General features: G+C 47.1%; 1 long non-coding RNA gene and 1 pseudogene across 1 annotated transcript in view; both read right to left on the bottom strand.

The window, feature by feature from the left end:
* Positions 1-3,466: 3,466 nt before the first annotated feature.
* On the bottom strand, positions 3,467-5,048 carry Gm4865 (predicted gene 4865; annotated as a pseudogene).
* Gm35223 overlaps positions 9,576-22,700 on the bottom strand; it is a 117,974-nt gene continuing 104,849 nt past the window's right edge. Inside the window, exons 2-3 of the long non-coding RNA XR_880905.2 lie at positions 11,407-11,548; positions 9,576-11,173 (exon numbers count right to left, since the gene is read on the bottom strand). This is a non-coding gene — a long non-coding RNA (predicted gene, 35223). The remainder of the gene's footprint in view (positions 11,174-11,406; positions 11,549-22,700) is intronic.

A 22,700-nucleotide genomic window follows, 5' to 3' on the forward strand; every position in this document is an offset into this window, starting at 1 on the left:
TGGAACTATAAATCTTCTACTGGAACATGGTATTTGGGGCAATCTGTGTTCCAGGGGGGGCACGGTCATCTATATTTTGCTCCAGAACAAACAAACAAGGGCTGCACTTTGCATCAACACCTTTAATATAAGAGCTGTATTAATTTCCAGAGAAGAAAGTGAAAACAGATGCTTCGATGATGTATGTCCATAAAAAAAAAAAAGAAAGGCTTTGAAAACTGCATGAGACGAAAGGAAGGAGGGAAAGAAGGAAGGAAGGAAGGAAGGAGGGAGGGAGGGAGGGAGGGAGGGAGGGAGGGAGGGAGGGAGGAAAACTTGACAGTGTAGAAGTGAACTCAAAGTTACCAGGTGGAGGCTGAGGAACCAAGTGTGTACCCCTCCCCCATCATTCTCTCCGGACCTAAAGCTCACTGTTACCTTCGGAATCGATGCAGTTTCCTTTACTATTAAGGATTGAGAGAAACCAACACAGCAGCATCAGGACCAGCATGGCAGCTGAGACGGGGCACTACATTTCTTAGGGAGATCCAAACAAACATCTCTTCCCCTCAGACAAGGCCCCTCTAATGCACTAACGGAGTCCACGCAGAGATAACTTGGTGGAGCAATGAGCTCGCTGCCCTTACCTAAAGGAGCCTGAGTTCAGTGACACACTTCCTCCAGCAAGGCCACAGCATCTAAACCTCCTCCAAACACCAACAACTGGGCACCAAACATTCAAACCACCACAAGGATAACCTGCTTTCTTCCTGGAAAAACAAATAGGACCAACCCTGAAACAGCTGTTGAAAGGCACCTGTTTCTCTCCTTCTGAGCCACTGTGTACAGTCCCAGAGGACATCAGTCTCACTGGATTCTGGAAGTGTTGTCTGTGAATTGCCGAGTTCACATATGGCAGCTCATCTGATCCACCGAGGCCCTGGGGCAAGGGAATAAAGCTGCCTCTGTTTCACTTCTCTGCCCTGTGGGCCTGGGGTGACAGGCAGGGGGTCGGAGTAGAGTGCGCGTCTTTTGCTGTGATAAAATACCCTGATCAAAAGAGGGAGAAGGGGGTTTGCTCACTGCTCGAATTTCCAGGTTATAGTCTATGAGGGAGGGAAAGTCAAGGGAGGAGGAACTTGAAGCAGCTGGTCACCTGTGGTTAGTAGCAGAGGGCATGACTGCACACATGCTGCTGCTCTCTTGTAGGAGAGCCTTTCCTCTTTACACAGTCCAAGGCCCAAACCCAGGGAATGGTACTTCCAAGTTTAGGCTAGGTCCTAGGTCCTCCCACATTGGTTAAGGAAACCCAGATAATCTCCTACTGACAAGCTCATGGGCCAATCTGATGTAGCTGGCCTCTCTGATTAATGGGGGAACTCTTTGTTAGTCCTCCAATCTGGATGTCTTCTAGAAACCTCCAACTAGCCTACATTGAGGTCAGTGCCTTGCTGAAATGGCCAGACACACTCGGTGGAGACACCGAAAACTTGGGCATGTGTGGGAGCACGTACTCAGGCTCACCTCCATTGTCCCACCAAGTAAACAGTAACTCGGTGTTGAGATATCGTCAATATTTACCTCTCGAGTTGATATAACCTGGTGTTTACGTCTGTGGTCCACTGAATGGCTTTCTCACTAGCTATCATTACCCACATAGCCCCAGCATGGAGGTCAGCGAAAAGCAGCAGGTCACAGACCCCTCACAGAGTAGAGATCATTGGGACTGCCTTTGCTCTTTGACCTCATAGTTCCTGGGTGGTTCTGAAGGTCCTATCACCTATCAGTGACACTAACTGGCCTCTAGTTGAATGTGAGAAGCATAGAGTGTGTGTAGGTGCTGCCTAAGCTTACTAATGGCAGAAATTGGAGGAGACAGCTTTCTAGTTCAATGGAGTAAATAACAAACTGACTCTATATGGCCACACACACAGCATTTTATAATACACACACACACACAGAGAGAGAGAGAGAGAGAGAGAGAGAGAGAGAGAGAGAGAGAGAGAGCATTTTATAATACACACACACACAGCATTTTATAATAGGGACACACTCTGAGAAATGAGTTCTTGGGTGACCATCCAAACGTACACTTACACAAAGCTAGGTGGAACAGTACATTCACTCCACAGTCTCTTGATACATCCTGGAGTATGGTAAACATGAGATGTATGAGGCTGCTTTGGTGACCTCGTGCACTATTTTATTATATATTACACAGACATATATATGTAATTTTATGTATTTTCATTATAAAGAGAAGAAGCACCCTGTAAAATAACAACAAAACAATAGTGTCTTCAGTAAAGACAGTAGTCCCTCTCTGTCACCCAGTGTCACTGCTGAGCACAGGGCTCCGTTCTATAATGTGGACTGGATGGTATATGATTAGTAGCACAATAGGATGTATCCCACAGCATCCCAGACACCCTAGGCATGCACTGGACTAGGACATGATAGCTGCCACTACAAGATGGGCAATTTTCAGCTCCATTATTGTGGTCTATATGTGATCCATATTGGCTGGTTTGTGTCAACTTGGCACAAGCTAGAGTCATCAGTTGAGGAAAAGCCTCCATGAGATCAAGATGTAAGGCATTTTTTCTTTTTCTTTTTAAAAATTCAACAGTAGAACACTTGGCATGTATTTACTAGGCCCTGGGTTCCAATTCTAGTATAGAGGAGAGAAAAGAATTTGCCTATTTCCCTGCTATATTTTATATATATATATTTTAGATAGTATTATATAGTCCAGGAAGGCCCTGAGCTATGTAGTTTAAGATGACTGAACTGTTCATTTTTTGAGATGAGGTTTTTCTGTGTAGTCCTGGATATCCCATATCTTGCTCTATAGACCACGCTGGCTTTAACCTCAGATCTTCCCGTCTTTGCCTCCTGGTGCTGAAATTGAAGGTGTGTGCCACCATGTCCACTTGGATGAGTGAATTCTTAATTTTCCTGCTTCTGCCTCCCAAGCTTTGGGATTACAGGCGTGTGCAACCTACAGAGCTAGACTTTTAGTTACAGGGCCCACTGGGTAGTTATGGCTGGCCTTGAATGAGAGATCTGCATGGGTCCCTAACTTCTGGTGTTGGGACTGAAGGCATGTGCTGCTGTGCTCAGCCTCTGTTCAGTGGATTATACATTTTGTTTCTAGTATAGTAAAAATGTTTTTGGTATGCAGCTTCTCTCTCTTAAGCACACACACCCCAAAAATATATTTACTTAGAAAAGCAGATTCTGCACCACAAATGCAAAAGCAGATTGGACTGAGCTGAGATTTCCTGAGAGCCTACTCCTAATTCAAAGGGGGGGCCGGGGGGGGGAATACTGCACCATCCATTCACATACCCAGGTATCTGATCCAGGCTGGACAAACACACTCAGAATAGTTCCAAGGCAATATGGGAAGCCAAGGTAGAGAAACCTAAGATTTCTCAGGAATGGCTTTAAGCTGGAAGCCTCTAACCTACCTGGTTAGTGCTTTTCTGTGGGTTTCTCGGTATGTGTCCAAACCTCTTAGAAAGCACCTTCAAACACAAGTTATGGCCGTAAGTGTGGAAAGCTCTATACAAGAACTGTGTAAATAATGGTTCAAGAAGATTGACCAGATTCCCTTGTGTCCCACATTTGGAATAAGTTGAAGCCAAGGTGGTTTTCTTCTTAGCAGGTGGTCACTCAAATACATCTCATACCCCTGCTGCCTTTTGTTTAAAAATTTTTGTGTTCTGGGCACTCTCTTGGCCCCATGCAGAGTCATAATAAGTGGTATCTTGATCCACAAGGTGGGTGTACTTGGTGTGACCAGACTGTTCAAAATTCTTCACCTGCATGACTTTAGGAAGAATGGTTTTGTTGAAATGGTCCTCAAGAGTAGGTGCACTAAAATCTCTCTTGTAGACTTCTTCATCCTCACCCAGGAGGAAGCCACCTCGGTGATAATACTTTTGTAGAAACTTGTATTTGCCTTTAACAGCTTTTTTGGTAATGACTTTGCCATTTGCCGGAAGTTCAGCCCGCCTTTCTTCCTCAGTCAGGTTTCTCATGGGTTCAATTTCTGCTTTCTCCTTTGCAAGCGCTTCTCGGTCTTCTCTCTCCCACTTGATTCTTCTGAGCTCGAGCACTTTCCACACCTCATACTCCTCATCATCATTTCCATCATCAGTATTGAGCGTATCCAGGGAGACAAGGGACCGCTTGTTCTCCTCTAGCTCTTGGTCTCTTCTACAATCTTGAGGGTGTACTTGCGCCGCTCCTCAGCCATGCGTTTTGCTTCTTGTTCCAGTTCCTTCTGTTTCAATGCTTCAGCTTCTCGTTCTTGAACTGTCACCCGATCCTTCTTTCGAATGAAGACAGGCTTAAGTCGAGGCTCCATTTCATCCTCATGTCTGGGTACTCCTCAGAGTCAGACTCTGACTCAGACTCCTCCCCAGAGCGCGCTTCATCTTCCACCTCCATGACTTCCATCTCTTCATTTTTCCTCTCCTGTGCTCGCTGACGCATCATGCCACGGCGCCGTTCTATTTCTTCATTATCAATCTCTTCCTCCTCTTCCTCACTGCTATCTTCTCATCCCATGCGCCAAGCATCTCCTTGTACTTCTGAGTCGCGTTCTCCTACTACTTCAGGTTCCACTATTTTTCTGTGTCGAGCCAATCTCTCTTCCACACCTTCACTAATGTGGTTCTGTAACCGCCGAAGTCGGGGGGTCACTGGATGAGTCCTCCTCCTATTTATTCCTCAGGCCCTGTTCCTTGTTCCTTAGCTTTCTTAATGAACTGAAATTCTCCATCCTCTTCATCTGAGGACTCCATAGGGGCATAATCTGGTCTCTTTCCGGACACATAACGTTTTACCTTCACCTTTTCCATTGAAATCTCGCCTCTCTCATTGCGAACCTGGATGGCCCCAGCCCTAGACTGGGTGGGCGGCTGCTTCATGAGTGTGCTTGGGACCCACATGGTGAAGCTGCCGCGGAGTCTCTCCAAAATGGACTCAATCCCAACAACGAAGAGTAAGGACCAGAACACCGCTTTCCACCGAGCTGAGCCCGACACAGCTGCGCAACTCAAGGCATTTTTTCAATTAGTGATTAATGAGAGAGGGCCCAGCCCATGATGGGTGGTGGTACCATCCCTGGGCTGGTGGACCTGGGTTCTATAAAAAAGCAAGCTGAGCAAGCCAGGGGAAGCAAGCCAATAAGTAACATCCCTCCATGGCCTCTGCATCAGCTCCTGCTTCCTGACCTGCTTGAGTTCCAGTCCTGACTTCCTTTGGTGATTAAGAGCAATGTGGAAGTGTAAGCTGAATAAACCCTTTCCTCCCCAACTTGCTTTTTTGGTTCTGGTGTTTTGTCATAGCAATATAAACTCTAAATAAGGCATGGTTCATTAATGGTCAAAACATCATTATATAGCATGTGATTGTGTGCGTATATATTTGTGTGCATACATGTGGAAATGTTTGTGTGCATGCATGTGAGTATGCTTATATGTGCAGTCATGTTTGCACCTGTGTATATATGTATTTATGCATGTGCACATGTGTATATCATGTGTGTACATGTGTATGGGTACATGTGCATATACAACAGATGTATGCACATGTATACATGTGTGCATGTGAACACATATGTGTATGTACACATATGTGGGTGTATATTTATATATACATGTGTGTACATATATGTGAATTGTGTATAGGTATGTATGCATGTGTGTATGCATGTGTATATGCATGTGTGTGTGCATGTGTGCATGCTCCTGTGTGAGTGCCCATACATGGGTGTGCACACATCTGAGTTGGTGTGTTCATGTATATGTTCACATATATATCTATCTGAATGTGTTTGTGTGTGTGTATGTGTACATGTGTGAGTGCATACACGCTTGCACACATGAGAGCATTATGCAGGTGTGTGTGCATATGTGTACAAGTGTGAGTATGTTTGAGTGTATGCACAATATAAATTGCCTCTCCATATCCTGTCAGTCCTACTTCCTGAAGACTCTAAGGTACTGGGTGTCACATTACATTCTAGAACCCAAAGCTGCCTGCCCAACCACTGGCCCTGCTCTGAAGAAGGTGGGAAAATGGCATCTATCTCCCTGACCACAAAGAGAATGATGATTATGAGCCTCATATCCTGAACGGGTGCAAGGTCAGCTCCCCTGGGGCCTGGTGCAGCAGATCATCTGTGCAGTGGCCCTTAGCCATTGGCCGCATAGCACAGAGCACAGAGCTTTGGGCTCAGGCAGGCTCAGAGCCCACAGGAAGACAACAAGTAAGTAATTCACTGCGGGTCTAGTGAGACACATTGATGGGAAGCAATGGGAGACAATGAGGTCTATCGAAGAACTCCCAGATGGCAGCTCAGCAACCAAGGAGGTAATGGTGGCTCAAGAGGGGTTCAGTGGGGGATGAGGAGGAGAAACTGAGAAGAATTACAACTGAAGTGCAGTGAGGGTAGGTAAGCCGCAGCCCTAGCCGAGGCTGTCTCCTCAGGCTCTGCCTCCATCAGGACGTAGGGCCTGCAGAGGCTATGCCTTTGGATGCCAGTGGGTCTCTCTGCTCCTTCTCCCAGCTCAGAATCATGAGCTCCTGCTGTGGATAGCCTCCTGCTATCCACATGGTACTTCTAGCTTCAAAAGGGTGACTCAAGACTGGGCACCAGATGTAACATGGCAGATTTGTGTGAGAGAGGTTGAGAGCCTCATGTCCTAGGCCAGGTGCCACCTATGTGCACACTTCTCCTGGTGCAGCTGCCAGCCACCCTTACCCCTTGTGGCCCTGGGCTGTAACTACACATGTAGGTTCCCACAGTGAGGATGGGGATGGTATGGGGGTGTGGCAGGTGCCTCAGATGGCTTGTGCCCTGGGCTTGGAGTAGCACAGTTGCTGTACCGTGTCCAACTGGCACCCCCACAGGCCATCACACCTTTCCAGGGCCCTGTGTCTATGAGCCACTTCCAAAACCAGGCTCTCTAGACCTGGGTCTACACACACTCACCCTGCCACTCCTAGGGAGAACAGACAAGCCACAGATGGATATTCTCAGCATCTCACCTGCCTGACTGCATTTCAAAGCATCACACTCCATTGTAAACCCAAGCAGTGCACTGTTCTCTACAAAGAATAGAATTCTTGCCCCCACCCTGCCCATAGCCACCCTGGCACCTTCCAAATTGACACCACTCCTCTTAGTGAGGTCCTGGGTCCCTAACACCCCAAAGCAATCTGAGAGGACTGCCATGCCCTCCATTTCTCAACCATACAGCCTGGCACTGCCAGGCTTTCTTGATACCACAAGCATAGTCTTCTCTAAGCCAGACAGAAAGTGGAACGCACCTGCCAAACAACACCTCTCTTGGAAAATCTGTGTCAAGTTGACACAGCCTAGAATCACCTGGGAGGAGTGTCTTAATGAGGAGTTATTTAGACTGAGTTGGCCTGTGGGCATGTCTGTAGGGGATTGTGTTCCTTAACCGAGGTTTGAGGAGCCGTCCTGAATAGGAGTGGCACCATTTCATGACCTAGGCCCTCCCAGTCCTGCTTAAGAATGAGGAAAGCAAGCCAAGCAAGCAAGGATATGGTTATTCTCTGCTCTGGCCTGTACCTGTCATGTGACTAGCTGCCTGCACTCCTGCCTTGACTTCCTCAAAACAATGAACTGTAAGCCCACCACACCCTTTCTTAACTCTGATGCCTGATGTCAGGCCATCTTCCACAGCATTGTCACGTGTTCCTGGTGATCCCCAGGGTGGTGTGCAGACATGGGCAGGCCCAGGACAAAGATCCCTGGTCACATCCCAGGATGTGACCGGGTCCTTCCTACAGCAGAGATTATGACGACTCTGAACTGGCCTGAAAACCAGTCCATGCCTTATGTTTCATATCCACCGAGGAGAACAAACACTCCCACTTTCTCTTTCCCAACACTGCTTAAACCCTTTCCAAACACTGCTTTTCCTGATTTCCATTAACTTTGTAAGGCTGTTGCCCTGATGACCTGGGAGGACAGATTAAGAGGTGAGGACACTGGGAAGCAGCAGAGGCAGGCCCAGAAGTCCAGGCCCTTGCTCAACCAGGTCAATTCTAAACTAAGTTCTTGACTACTGGCTTTCCAGACCTGGGACCAATCTGCTTTCATGTTTTTACAAAATCTGTACCAGAGGTCACAGAGATCTGAAAAGAGATCCCCTCTCAGCACTGCCTCCAATAGTCAGCTTGTCACTTCCCCATGTCTTCTCCCACTTCCTGTCTAGGTATAGTCATAATGGAGGGGAAATGGCTACCCTCCCTTAAATCTGCCCATGGGCAGTATCTCCCTCTCTCACCATCCCCTCCCTGCTCTGACACAGCTGAGGCAAGGAACAGAAATCTGAGATGTAAGGCCACAATGGATACAGGAACCCAGGTGCCCTTGTCTCCCTAGGGGACTCTGGGCATATAATTAACCTGGCCATCCTCCTGAACTCCAAGGAGAGTGAGCAGTGTTCTTTCCCCATATGTACCATAGCATTGGACTTGACCTCAAGGAGCCTGCACTACCTGCAGAAACATGACCTACTTCTAGTCCTATCCCCAGGGTGCTCTCACCCTGCTGCCTGCCCCTGAAGAGAGAACAATACTGTATAGCTCTAAACACGCCCAATCTTATCTGATAGGGTCAGGCCTGGTTAGTGTAGGGATGAGAGAAAGCTTCCATTTCTGTGACTGGGTGCCTGGATGTATGTGCGTGTGTGTCTTCTTTTTGCATACGTGCACTGTCACAGGACTACTGGCATACATCTCTATGGTGTACAAGTAGCTCTCTAGAAAAAGGGACTCCAGCTATCACTGCTAAAGCAAAGATGCCAACCTCACAGGGCTATGCTGAGGGTGAAAGCCACCAAACAACATTTGAGGTCTGGACTGTTCTCATTGCCAGAGCTGCAGCCTCACAGTTGCTAATTGATCACACTGACCCTGCGTCTCTGCCTTTTCTTTATTAGGTGTCATTGAGTTTGATTGGAAACTTTAAGTCAGCAATGGGTTGTATTCCCGTGTCCATCTGAAAACTTAGCAAGTTTCCTCAGAAACTATGATGCAGGTTAGAGTCCAACAGAGCCTGATTAACCCAGTGTCACATGCTCAGCACAGCTTCCAAACACAGTGAGTGTCTTTTAATACTCCAGAGGATGGAGTCAGGAATGCTGCTCAGCCTCTCATGGTACCCAGGATAGCCTTTCTGCATGTCAGAAGGCCACTAGACATATCAAGCCTAGATAAACTTCAGCTCACAGCACACAGAGAAGTAGGCAAGGAAATGCTTACAAGCAGCAGCATCTATGATAACACAAAGAAAGTGGCCTGGGTGCCACTGGGAGACAGGGACTGGGGTGACTTTAGATGGTGCACTGGGCAGCAGGAAGGGAAAAGGTGATAGTGGCCACAGGTGAATAAAGTGGTGCAAATGAGAATAAACAGAAGGTGATCCACCTCATGGTACCCCAGCATGCCTGTGGGGACAAGGCAGCACAAGGAGCCCCAGGCAGCCATGTCCTGCTAAGGCCTCCGGCCCAGTCCCTGGACTCAGTAGCCTGTTTCTTGACCTTGTGTTGATGTGTTTCACATTTGCTTTCTAGCAACTGATTAAACTGTTCACTTATATTTTCTGCATGTGAGGTTTTTTTTAAAATTACTGATGCAAAAATGCAAGAAAAAGGTCATTGTTCTATTTTTCTCATTTTACCAAATATTGTGAAATCTTGACAGGAAGAGATACTGGTTTTGAGTTCAGTGCTTTTAAAGTATGGCCTTCGGGACCTGAGCCACCAAAATGAGGCAGGGAAACCAGACAACATTTGGATGCTGGGGTCTGGTCTCAGACCTCATTCCCATACCCAGAACCTGGGCTTTCCTCTCAGTGTGAAGGTTCTGCTGCTGTGGTCTGTGTATCTGTTGTTCTGTGGCTCTGTGGATCAGTGGCTCAGTGGCTCAGTGGCTCAGTGGCTCGGTGGTTCTGCAGTTCTATGGTTCTATGGATATACGATCTGTGGGTCTGTGGTTCTACAGATCTGTGGATCTGAGGATTTATGTGGTTCTGTGGTTCTATGGATCTATAGATCTGTGGTTCTGTGAATCTGTGGTTCTATAGATCTGTGGATCTGTGGATATAGCTGTGGTTCTGTGAATCTATGATTCTGTGAATATACAGATCTATGCATCTGTAGATCTATGGATCTATGGATCTGTGGTTCTATGGATCTGTGGTTCTGTGGATCTATGGCTCTGTGAATCTGTGATTCTGTACATTCATACAGATCTGTGGATCTGTACATCTGTGGGTCTGTGAATCTGTGGATCTATGGATCTATTGGATCTGTGGTTCTGTGGCTCTGTGGGTCTGTGGTTCTATGGATCTATGGATCTGTGGTTCTGTAGCTCTGAGGCTCTGTGGTTCTGTGGATATACAGATTTGTAGTTCTGTGAATCTGTGGCTCTATATAAATTGACTTTCTCATTGTTGTGATAAAACAGTTGACAAAAACAACTTAAGGGAAGAAGAGTTTATTTTGACTCACAGTTTGAGGATACTGTTCATTGTGGCAGGGAAGACATGGTGGCACGGGCTTGAGGTAGATGGTCACATTGCATCCATAATCAGGAATCAGAGAGTAATGAATGCTGGTTCTCAGTCTGCTTTCTTCTTTGGGTCCCAACAGTGATGGTGTCACCCAGTTAGAGAGGGCCTTGCAACCTCGGTTAATTCAATCTAGAAACATTTTTCCATGTATGCCCAGAGGTTAGTCTCTTAGATCCTGTAATTCAAGACCCGACAAGTTGACAGTCACAGGTTCCAGCCTCTATTTTCTGCTCCTCCTTGGGACCCTGGCTTTGCTTTGGGTATGTCTTTTTCACTGTTCAAGTCCCTCTGGCGTTGCCAGGCCTTCCTTTCTATCAGGGCGTTCAAGACCCAACCCGGACAGCAGCTGCTGGTAAGAGTCCCAAAGAACAGCTTGTTAAGCTTCCCACCAAGCTGCCAAATATGACCACCTTGTGAGGAGACTTGCTGCAAGGTGAGCACAGAGAGTCACATCAACAGGAAGAGCGCCAGGCCACCAAGCTGTTTACTTCCATGTTTAAGTTGTCTAGCCATTAGCTCCAGAGCAATCCACAGGCTGTGTTATAGGCAGATCCCTGGGAACAGATCCTGATAGGAAGTGGAGCAGTATGTGAATTACTGGGGTATTACCTAGGGAGGAAAGTCTCAGCTGCACAGAGGATCTGCTGCAGCACACCTATGTCAGACTTTAGCACCCCTGTTAGCCTGTGGCCAACTGGAGTGGAACCCATGGGGACAGAGACTTTCAATATGAGATGCTGACAGCAACCCTCACACAGTGGGGGCAGAATTCTGGCAAAGTGTGAGGGACCTAGCCTTACCCTTAGCTGAGGTGACAGCTCCTCCAGTGTTGCCCTTGTCTTGAATCCAGAGTTTCTTAGCAGTTAACTCTACCTATGCCATTAGCAAATCCCATGGGGAACCATCTTCTCCTAGGACCATCCTGGGCTACTAGACAAGACCCTATTGCAAACAAAGACAAAGAAAAAGTAAAGGTAGTCAGAAGCCACATATAATGTGTTTTACCTCCAATACAAGCAAGGTGAGAAAGGATAAGCCAGGGATGGAGGCAATTCTCAGAAATGCATCTTGGGAACAGTCCATGCTGTTTCTAGTCCAAGCCCTCATCTAGGCTCCTAGCAAGTACCATTCACCTGGTGAACTGGGCTCAGTGTTTGGGATGCACGGTCCTTAAACATCTGACCAGTAGCTGGGCATGGCAGTGCACACCTTTAATCCTAGCACTCAGGAAGCAGAGGCAGGTGGATCTCTGAGTTCAAGGCCAGCCTGGTCTACAAAGTGAGTTCCAGGACAGCCAGGACTACACAGAGAAACCCTGTCTCAAAAAACCAAACCAAACAAACAAACAAACAAACAAACACCAATATACTTATCATCCTAGGTCATTAAAAATAATATGAATTTCCAAACACACAACTGCCACAACAACCAAAAACCAAAACAAAACAAAAGGAAAACCAAAACCAAAACAACAAAAACATCTGACAAGGAAGATCACCAGTGGCTATCTGTGAGCCCACAGGCTTCCTTCTAGGGATGCAAGGGCCCTTCTAGGGTCCTAAATTTTTCAGCTCTAGTAGGGACCTTCCCCAACCCCACAGCCCCTCCTTTGCCCAGAACAGTATTTCAAACCAGAGCTCTCTCTACACCCACTTCAGGTCTCTTGCTCAGTGGGCATGAGCACATTGGGAGTCTACCCAAGGCTCCATTAGCCACCTCAGGTTCCAGGAAAACTATAAGATAGGGAAATCGAGCCTCAGAGTACAGACCACCAGCTGTTGATGGGGTTTCTAGATGTCTGGGCCTAAAGGTTAAAATCACAGACTATGAGGGAATGAAACTAGGGAGGCTAGCCCTGCCCTGGATGCCTGGCCTGTCATCCTTCCTTCTTTCTGTCTCTTCCCCATACCTGACAGTACACCTTGGCCTTTTCAACTCTATGAAAAAGGCTGAAATTTCCTCAACACAAACGAAGTAAGCATGCCTGGTTAAAGACAGGGAGGGGAAGGCTACCCTGTCTTCCCCCACCTTTCAGGTCCCAGCAATTAAGGGCAAAAGGAACAAAAGGCAAGCATGAACAAGCAATGTCTTCTACTCCTGTTAGTTTAGGGGTGACCATGGAGCCACTGGCCCAGGTGTTAAGGATTGGGGTATTTACTTGCCCTCAGATAGTATATTAAAATGTTAAACTGAAAACAAATTTATCAGTAAGAAATTCAGTTATGGTATAACAGAAACAAGACAACACCCATGACGTCATCATGGTGATGGGGCAGAGGTATATGGAAAGGCCCATAATACCCATCACATATTCTAGACAACAGAGAACCAAGAAGAGAAGGCACCACTTGGATGGCCCCCAAAGAATTGCACAGTAACAAGAATAGAAAAAAAAATACCCTGAAAGTAAAAGGTATTTCTGCCCTGAAGGGAAGCCTCTAGTGCGGGGACTTTCATGGGACCACTGTGGAGACCAGCACAGCCTTTGACATGTCCTTCTCAGCCTCATCAGGGTGACTGCCCTTCTCATTCATTCAGGACTCTTTCTGGGGTTCCCATCCTTTTATCTGGCACCCAGCCCGAGCCTCAGTTCTACATGAAGTTGGGGGTGAGCATTTAACAGGGCTTGGACAGCTGGGAATGCACTCAAGCTAGCAGTTATTACATCCTGGGGGAGGCAGGAATGTTGGCATCAGAGCCAAGGATGGACCCAGGCAGACAGGCCACTGAGCTGACTCAGCACCCTCACCCGCACGCATTCTAAGAGTGCTGTGTGCTTTGTTCAGGGAGATGTATGGTAGCAGAGGGAACAGACATGGGGCTTCCAAATGCTGTGTTGCTGATATAGAAATATAAACTCTGCTTTGAGAAATCAAGGAAGTAGTTCATTCTTTGTCAAACACAAATGGTTATGGCCCAGGAACTTGGATTCAAATTCCATGCATGACATGCCTCACCATTATGAAGGTTTCCTGAACTTTCATGGTCACAAAAGAACACCATGAATCAACGTGTTTATAAAATACACAGGCATGGCCATGAGGAAGGCTATGACAGCAAGTGGGGGAGGGGTGGATGTCACAGGATTCAGAACTTGTGTTTACTGAATTGATTACTTAGAGGGTAGGTGTGTCAAGCTTAAGCATACATCCCAAGGGTTTTATGGAAGTCATGAGGTGTTGGGTGACACTCAGAGGTTAAAAGTATATGTTTGTCTTTTCATAGGACTAAAAATAGCACAAGATCATCTTGGCTTTTGACCTATTACGCTCTAGCTCTCCATAATTCTAATGTTCTACCAGCCAAGGCAGAGCCCGCAGCATAGTCCCCAGAGGAGGTACAGCTCCTTCTGAGAACTGTTGTTCAGTGTCACCTTGGCTTGTCCCTGCTACCTAACACCTACCCACAGCAACACTGCCCAGTTCTGGATGTGTCTACCAGGAGCTTGAGGGCACTGCAAGCTCCCAGGCCCCCACTCTGTAACAATCACAACAGCTCCCCGCTAATTCTAGGATGAACAGACAGGTCTAACCCAAGCTCTCAAACGTGGAGAGGTGGAAACTTAGATAGTTCCCTCTAAACCAGTGTCACCAGGTACATTCCCACTACCTCCCCTGAGTACTGCAGAGTGTGTGGCTGATGGGTCTGCTTTGACGATGGACCATCCATCTGCAAGCTGACCAACAAGGCCTGCCCAGCAGCACACCATCAGAGAAACTGAAGCTGGAGACCAAGCCCAGCCACAGCTGCTGGGTGGAGACTGCAAGTGTGGCCAGCAGACGGGCAGGCCTGCGGGGTGAGGGAGGATCTGCCCACCTCTGTCTGGCATTGGTGTCTGGGTTCACCTGATCTTCATCTTACAAAAATACACCAGTCAGACAACATTACAAGCACACAAACACACACACACACACTGACCTCATTTCACCTCAATTACACTGGCAAAGCCCCTGTTTTCAAATAAGGTTGCGTTTCATTCTGGGGCCTTGCTGTTTCTTTATTGCATGCTTTTCAGTGAACATATGATTAGATGTGCTTGTGCAGGGGTGGGGGTGGAAAAATCCTTAGGTGAGTTAAGGCTTATACGGGAGGTGGTGGCCCAGGGAGGACACAGGCAGATAGTGCCCAGATGCCCTGGGCTTGCTTCACACTTTCTTCATGTTTAGCTGATCCTCTCTCCTCTTCCATTCAATGTAGGGTTGACCCTGACCTCAGCACCTGGAAAGGCCATGAGTAAAGGCCACATGGAGAGAAGAAGGTCACACAAAGACAAGTTGTAAACACCCACCATCCTCCCCAAGAGGGAGAGTGTACAGAGCCCAGAACCAGCCTCTGGGCTGAGGCACCGAATGTGTGGGTGCTGGGGTGTCTATTACTGTGTGTTACTTGTTTATCATGTGATGAACCAACCTGCAGCTTGCAACATTCAGACTGGGTTAACAACCAAGTCTTTCCTGTTCTCCAGCTAGCACCCATTACAGTTATTAATGAGAGACGATGTCCATAGTCTCATTTAACAGGTGACTAAACTGAGGCACACAGTTCAACCATGGCCTGGGACTTGCTATGTAGACCAGGCTGGCCTTGAACTCATCATTCTCCTGCCTCAGCTTTCCAAGTCTTAAGATCCCAGGCATGTACCACCATACCCCCAGTGTTTAATCAGCCAACCAACCAACCAACCAACCAACCAACCAACCAACCAACCAACCAACCAGAAACTCTCCATTAATAGTTTTACATTAGTTAAGGTAATCAAATTTTCACAATTTTGACCTGTCCCATTTTTTTCTAGCTATTCCATTTGAGGTCCTCCTTCAGGACATTAAGCATTGATGAAGTGGCATGTCTCCATCCCCCACCAACAGGAATAAAAGAATACCCCCAAAGCATTCGCCATGTAGCATCTGAACACCAAACGCCAGCACCCTAAGCTGTGTGCCTATCCATCTAAGGTCTCACACTCTGTGTGAGATGAACTAAGTGAGAGAGTCCACAGCTAAACATTAGATAAACGCTAGCATGCCCTGATGTGTGCTGTATAACACAACACAGCCATAGAAAAGTAATTGAGCAATGCTAGCAATACTGGCTTGCAAAGCAGCTCTGGACCCATGCAGGTATAGAACCTAATTTCCTAACACACAAGGAACAGGAGTAGGAGGGAACACACCAGTTTATTTATAGTAGCTGCCTATAAATGGTGTTTTTGTTTCCTTCTTAATTGTTTCCTACATCTTCGAAATTTCCTATAGCAAGCAAAGCTGACACAGTAATAGACACCCCAGCACCCTGTTGACACATAGTCTGTTCTAACTCCGGCACTGTGGAAGAATGGGTGATCTTGTCCGAGACACACTTGGGCTGCACAGAGCAGAGCCCAGTTATACTGTCATGGGTACAGGAGCCACCATGGTCCCAGCAGTTGTGCCCAAAGGGCCAGTGGCAAAGCACCAATGTGCTGTGATGTGAAAGAAAATGTGCCCAAGCTGGATCATCTATAAATCCTAAAGACACTGTTCTGACCACCCGCTATCCCCCAGCCCCCATCACATGCCCACAGTCCTCTCAGTGGCAATGACAGGGAAAGGAATGGCTGCTGCCTATTTTAGCTCTGGGTTGTATGAGCTCCTTCCCACAGGAGCCCAACACTGAGCCAAGCTGAGACTCCTGGGAAAGGCTGGCATTGGTGTGGGAGGTCACGTGATGTCATTTCACCAAGGTCACAGCAGTACCATAGGCAGCAGACTTTGCATGTCACAGGCCCTGTGTTTGTCTGTCTGTCCACATCTTCTTAATCCCAGCTAGTCTCACAACTGGTCAATCACTTGAGTGAGCAAGCCCTTGCTGGCTCCCACAAGGGAGACCTGAAGATCTGTAAGGTTCCAGTAGTTTCCACTATTAAGAAAGAGAGCCCCTTTAGGAGGAGGGGAGGGAGACTCCTGAGCTGGCTTAAGAATAATGACGTCACATCGGTGTTATGCCTGCCTGTGAGGCTTCCAGACCACTTGTTGTTGTTGTTGTTGTTGTTTGACTTGGTTTGGTTTTTTCAGACAGGATCTGGGGTTACTAACAGTACTGATTATTCTTTCAGAGGACCTTGAGTTCAATTCTTAACACCCACATGGCAGCGCACAAATGTCTGTTACTCCAGATTCATGGGATTTGTGGTCTCCTCTGGTCTCTGCGATAACAGAAACACAGCAAGCAAACCACCCAGACATAGAAAGTAAAATAATTTGTTTTTAATGTCATTAGGGAGCTTGGTATGGTGGCATAGGCCTTTAGTCCCAGTACTTAAGAGACAGGTAGGTAAAACTGTGTGAGTTCAAGGCCAGCCTGGTCTACATAGTCAGTTCCATGATAGTCATGGCTACATAGTAAAAGTTCCAGAAAAAAAAAATAAGAAAGAAAAAGGTCCATGGGGACAGGTGTGACCTGATCTTGTTGTGCATGCCACTGCCAGATGAATAGGTGCTGGGCACAGCTACATCCTAACCAAAGTTGTCTAGGATTCTTGTGTGCTATCCTGTGGCCAGTGTAACTACATTAGGTCACTGAGTCCTGGGCCTAGAGCTGGCCCCAAGTAGAAAGACACAAATCTCTTGCCTTATCACTCTGCAGCCTGGCTACTGTGTCCAAGGGTATCTTTGTCCTCCAGTGGTCTGAAACCCAGATACTTCCAGTCTTATTGCTCAGTTCTCTCCATGCCTAGCCGTCAGCTGGCCCATCTCTCCTTACTCATGATCTGTGTACACACTGGCTACCTAGGAGCTCAGAGCACACCCCGAACAAGCAGACAGGAAATGTTCCTAGAGAAAATGGACGAAGCAGAACAACATCCTATGTGACGTCACACTCCTGTGAGCCAGATATGCTAAGAGGAAAGCCACACCCACAGCAGCTCTGAACCCTTCCCGTCTGCTCCCTGAGAATATGGGGATGGTGGCTTCAGGGCTGCTGCTCACAATGTGCTGCAGAGAAAAGAAATCCAGTAGCTGTCTGTGCTCAAGATTGGTTTGAGGCAGCCTTGTCTGTAGGTATGGCCATGGGAGGGTTTTGTGGACAAAGTCCCTTGTGACTGTTTTGTTTTCATGGTGTTGGTTTGTGGTTTGTGGTTTTGTTGTGGTGTGGTGTGGCACAATCATGGATTCACAGTAGTCACTGTACAGTCAGTTCTCATTGCCAACACACTGTGGCAAATGCTGATAACAGTCAGCTCCCGAGCAGTGGGCTTGTCACTGGTGCTGAGCCTGGTAGAAGCTGGGTCTAGCCATCAACTCATGGACCTCAAAGTAAACATGGAGCCCGTTACAGAGCAGGTGTTTAGTCTGTGTCTGTTAATTCTCTGATTCGTCGATTTGTCTGACCCTCAAGTAGATGTCATTTTGATAAAATTTATCCAAAACACCAAAATAAACACCTCTAGCATGATAGCACTTTGCAAGCTTCAAGCGCTCATTTTTAATTAATCCAGATATAAGAACTGACCAATGACAGGGCACCCTGCAGTGTGCCTGATGTCCCACATCTAGTACGTATGCATCCAACTTCCTCCTGCTTCCTCAGAGTGGGTTTGGCTATCTCTTCTCACACATTCCTGCTACCATAGAGAGTGCTAAGCCATGCTGGGCACTTAAGCCTGGAGCATTCACAGAGCAGCAAGGCTTCTGAGTTGTCTCCTGAGCAGGAGCTCTGGGAAGGGCAGTGAAATGATGGGCTCGGAGTCTTGCTTTAGAGACATTTTTTTAAATTTAATCTTATTTGTAATTCATTCTTTACACTCCATATTCCATTCTCTGCCCCTCTCCATCCACCCTCTGACTGCTCCACATCCCACACCTCCTCCCCACCCCACCCCTTCTCCATTTGGATGCTCCCACCCCCACCCCATCTGACCTCTAAACTCCCTGGGGCCTCAATTCTCAGGAGAAAGGCTATTTAAGAGCAGTGCTAGGAGAGAGTTCAGTTTCTCAGTGAGTTGGGAGTCAGTGCAGTGGGTACAGTGCAATGCAGTGCAATGGAGTTGAGTTCATTTGTGTTCAGTGCAGGTCAGCAGAGGCAGCTGAAGTCAGAGAATAAGAAGGAGCCACAAGATTAGGCCAAGCAGAGCAATTCAATGAGAAGCCCAGAGAGACCAGATTAAATCATTCAGCTTGGAGAGGAATTTGAGCCAGAATAGCTGAATTGAACCAGCCAGCCAGAGTACAGAAGGAACTAGAAAGGGTGAGCTTATTCAGCAGTAAGACTCCAAGATGACAATTACACCTGGTGAATAAAAGTTACTTTTGCATCTCGCAAGACCATTGTGCATGAAGAAGAGAGGCCCAATCTACTGCCGCCATCGGCTGATACCAGCAAGGTTCTTCAGGACAGACACCATATTAGATGTGGCTGGGGAACATGTCTGGCAAAATGGGAAGGCAGAGTTGGGGGACAACCTTTGAATTTCAAGTTTTAGTCTGGATTTCAGAGACAAAGAAGATATCCTAGCAGGGACATCTGAGGCCTTATGGCTCAGGAGGGTCATGTCAGTGGTGTGCTTCCCTGGATCACAGGGCTCCTGAAGAAAGAACCTGCCAGACAGGGGAAAGAGCAGAGACCAGAGGCATCATTTCAGACCTAACACACAACCTATTTGGAAAGAGAAGATCACATATAGGGAGTCAACAACAACAACATGTTAAGTGTGGTAGCACATGTCCTCCACATTTGGGCGGTGAAGACAGAAGGGCCAGAAGTTTAAGGTCATCCTCGGCTACACCCGGAGTTTAAGGTCATCCTCGGCTACACCCGGAGTTTAAGGTCATCCTCGGCTACACCCGGAGTTTAAGGTCATCCTCGGCTACACCGGGAGTTTAAGGTCATTTGAAGCCACACAAACCCTGTTTTTTTAAAAAAAAGCACTATGGACTACTGGAAACTAGGCTTAAGGATAGACGTTAGTTACTGGAAGAATGCTTCAAAATGAGGAGAAAGGACCAGCAAACACATCCAAAGAGACCAGTAATAGAAAGCTGTCAATCAGAAACTCAGTGTGGGAGGGGCAGAAAGCCAGAGTGGGAAACAGTGGGGAGCAGGCTAGAGAGAAGAGAAGGAAACAGGAGAACATGGAGGAAAGAGACTTACTCCTGCCTTCCAGGAACTTAGGGAGGCATGAACCCCCATCTCCTTGGACTTGCAGAGGTGTAGAGATCTGTGCATCTTAGCTGCAACTGTTGGTTTATTTAACTAGAGCAATCATTTCAGGCGACATTAAGGAGCCTATTAGAGCTCCATACTCACTACCTGCAAGGAGGGGGCTGCTCACCCCAACCCTGAAGGCTATTTTTATCTGCTTGATCTCAGTGTGATTAGCAAAGGCAATTTAGCATGGGAAGCAGAAATCAGCCTTAGATGTTCTTCAACCACCAGGGAAGCGCTTTCAGGGATGAGCTAGAAGTGAGTGCAGTGTATCATGAAAGAATGCCACAGGAGAGTGCAAGGGGACCCTGTTCTGCCCCCAGAGGGTACTCATGGTAGAGCAGAGCAGGGACTACAGAGGAACAGGAGGGGACAGCTCTGTACTGCTTTCAAAGCCACCTGTCCTATTCTGTTCATATGAATGACCACATACTGGAAAATCAAGTTTACCCATGTCTGGCCAAATACCTTTCTCTTACCTCAATCTGTGAAAGGTACCCTCTGCTTTTGAAGCCATAAACCAAAGGCCCGCCAGGCCCAAAGCCCCACCGTTTGGTAGTGGCCTTGGCCTTGATTGATTGACTCGGTGTCTTATGAGTACCTCAGATTGACCTTGAACTCACTGTAGAGACAAGGATGACCTCGAACTTTTGCCCCTCCTGCCTTTACCTCCAGAGTGCTGGGATTCTAGGCATGAACGACCCATGCTTGTTTTAGTATTTTTTAAGCGAGTGTGTGTGTGTGTGTGTGTGTGTGTGTGTGTGTGTGTGTGTGTGTGTGTGTGTTCTTTCCTTTCAGGATATGGATCATGGGAATTGATATCAGGTTGTCAGGTTTAGTAGCAAGCACCTTTACCTGCTAACCCATTAATTGGCTCTGTTTGTTTGTTTTTGAGATAGTCATATACTTTAGGTTTGAGAATCTCATGCCTATAGTATGTCTTAGTCATTCCTACAGCCCCCCCCCCTCCCAGTGCTGTTCTAATGGGAAAGTATTAAGCTGGAGGGACTAAAGTTCTTCCCCTCCTCCCTTCTTCTTTCAAATTATGAAACTCAAGAACCAGGAAAATGTGTAAGCCACAAAACAAACCAGGTAAACTTGATATTCCTACTGATCCTGCACTGGGGGAAGAGCATAAGGTATAGGTGGGGAGGGGTGGAGATTAGGAAACAAGGGACAAGAGAGTCAGAGCTCTCCTTGTGGGTGAAGGAGGCCTGAGCCCAGCTGGGAGTGACTGGGTGCAGACTGGGTGCAGGGAGGGCAAACATGACCTAGGACAACAAGATTCTAGAAACTTGCTTAGAATCCTAAATAACTCCATCTTCTCAGCTGTTCTCCATGTCAGACTGCAGCAAAGCAGGCCACTGTTCTCCTGAAGGCAAGTGCCCAGTGCAAAAAGGGACACACAGATACAACTTGCTCATAATCTGTTCTTGCCTGTGCCTCATGTTGTCTGGTCCCCTGGTCACCTCTACTAAAGTTGACACCAAGGTTTCCCTCAAATTCAACCAAGTGCTTAGTATATGTGTGTGGTCAAAGGGGAAGCGTGTGTGTGTGTGTGTGTGTGTGTGTGTGTGTGTGTGTGTGTGTGTGAAGTTTGGGGTATTTGGCAACTTGAGGAAGATGCAGCTGTGTTTTGCACCCAGTGGCAATCCCCATTAAACTCATTTTACTCATGGGAATGAGCATGAATGAACCATTCTGTGGGCTGTTGGAAACATTTGGGACAGATATTAATGCACATCACCCTGGAAAAAAATCAGGCAACAGTTTCCTCAAGATGGTCTTCTTCCAGGAACCTTAGGGTCTACAGACTCTCAATACGCAAACACACTTGTGCACACACATGCATGTGCACATATACCCACACCAGAAGCCCTTCACCATGACACTCGGAGATCCAATGACACTCTCCAGAGCCCATCCATTTGGCCAGTGTGTACAGCCTGCATAGCCCCCACAGTAGAGGCACATCCTAAGCTTCTGTTTTCTGATCAGGAAAATATTAATTAAGAATCATGAATTATGCCTTCTTTCTCACAGCATGGAGGTCATAAGAGCTCGATCCAATTGCATGGAGCAGTTGTACACACTGGGCTAAGGGAGGAATGGGAGATGGCCCTTGTGTGAAATAATTTTTTTAAAAAGCCCTATCTATGAAAGAACCGTAGCCCTTTTCACTATTGCCTGTCTCTTTAATTGTGTATTTAGAAATAGATGTCCATGTCAGGTGTGTGGTGCACACTTTTAATCCTAGAAACTGGGAGGCAGAGGCAAGTGGATCTCTATGAGTTCAAGGACCGCCTGGTTTGCAGAGCAAGTTCCAGGACAGCCAGGGCTACACAGAGAGACATATAGTGGTTTGAATAAGTTTATCCCCCATATGTGTTTAAATACTTGGCCCACAGGAATGGTCACTATTAGCAGATCTGTTCTTGTTAGAATAGGTGTGGCCTTCTTGGAGGCAATGTGTCACTGTGGGAGTTGGCTTTGAAGTACTATGCTCAAACTCAACTGAGTGAAAAAGAGAGTGACACTTCATGGTTGCCTTCAGGTCAAGATGTAGAACTCTCAGCTCCTTCTCCAGCACCACAACTGCCTGCACCTTGTCATGCTTCCTGCCATGATGATAATGAACTGAACCTCTGAAACTTTAAGCCAGCCCCAATTAAATGTTTGCCTTTAGAAGAGTTGTCTTGGTCATAGTGTCTCTTTGCAACAATGGACACCCAAACGATGGCACCATGTCTTGAAAAAAAAAAACAAAAAACAAAAGAAGAGACAGAAGAAGAGGAGGGGAGAAGGGGGAGGGAGGGAAGAAGAGAGAGAGAGAGAGAAGAAGAAGAAGGAGGAGGAGGAGGAGGAAGAAGAGGAGGAAGAGGAGGAGGAAAAATAAAGAAGTAGCAGCTGC

This window comes from Mus musculus, chromosome 5 (assembly GCF_000001635.26).
Source record: "Mus musculus strain C57BL/6J chromosome 5, GRCm38.p6 C57BL/6J".
Taxonomy (NCBI): domain Eukaryota; kingdom Metazoa; phylum Chordata; class Mammalia; order Rodentia; family Muridae; genus Mus; species Mus musculus.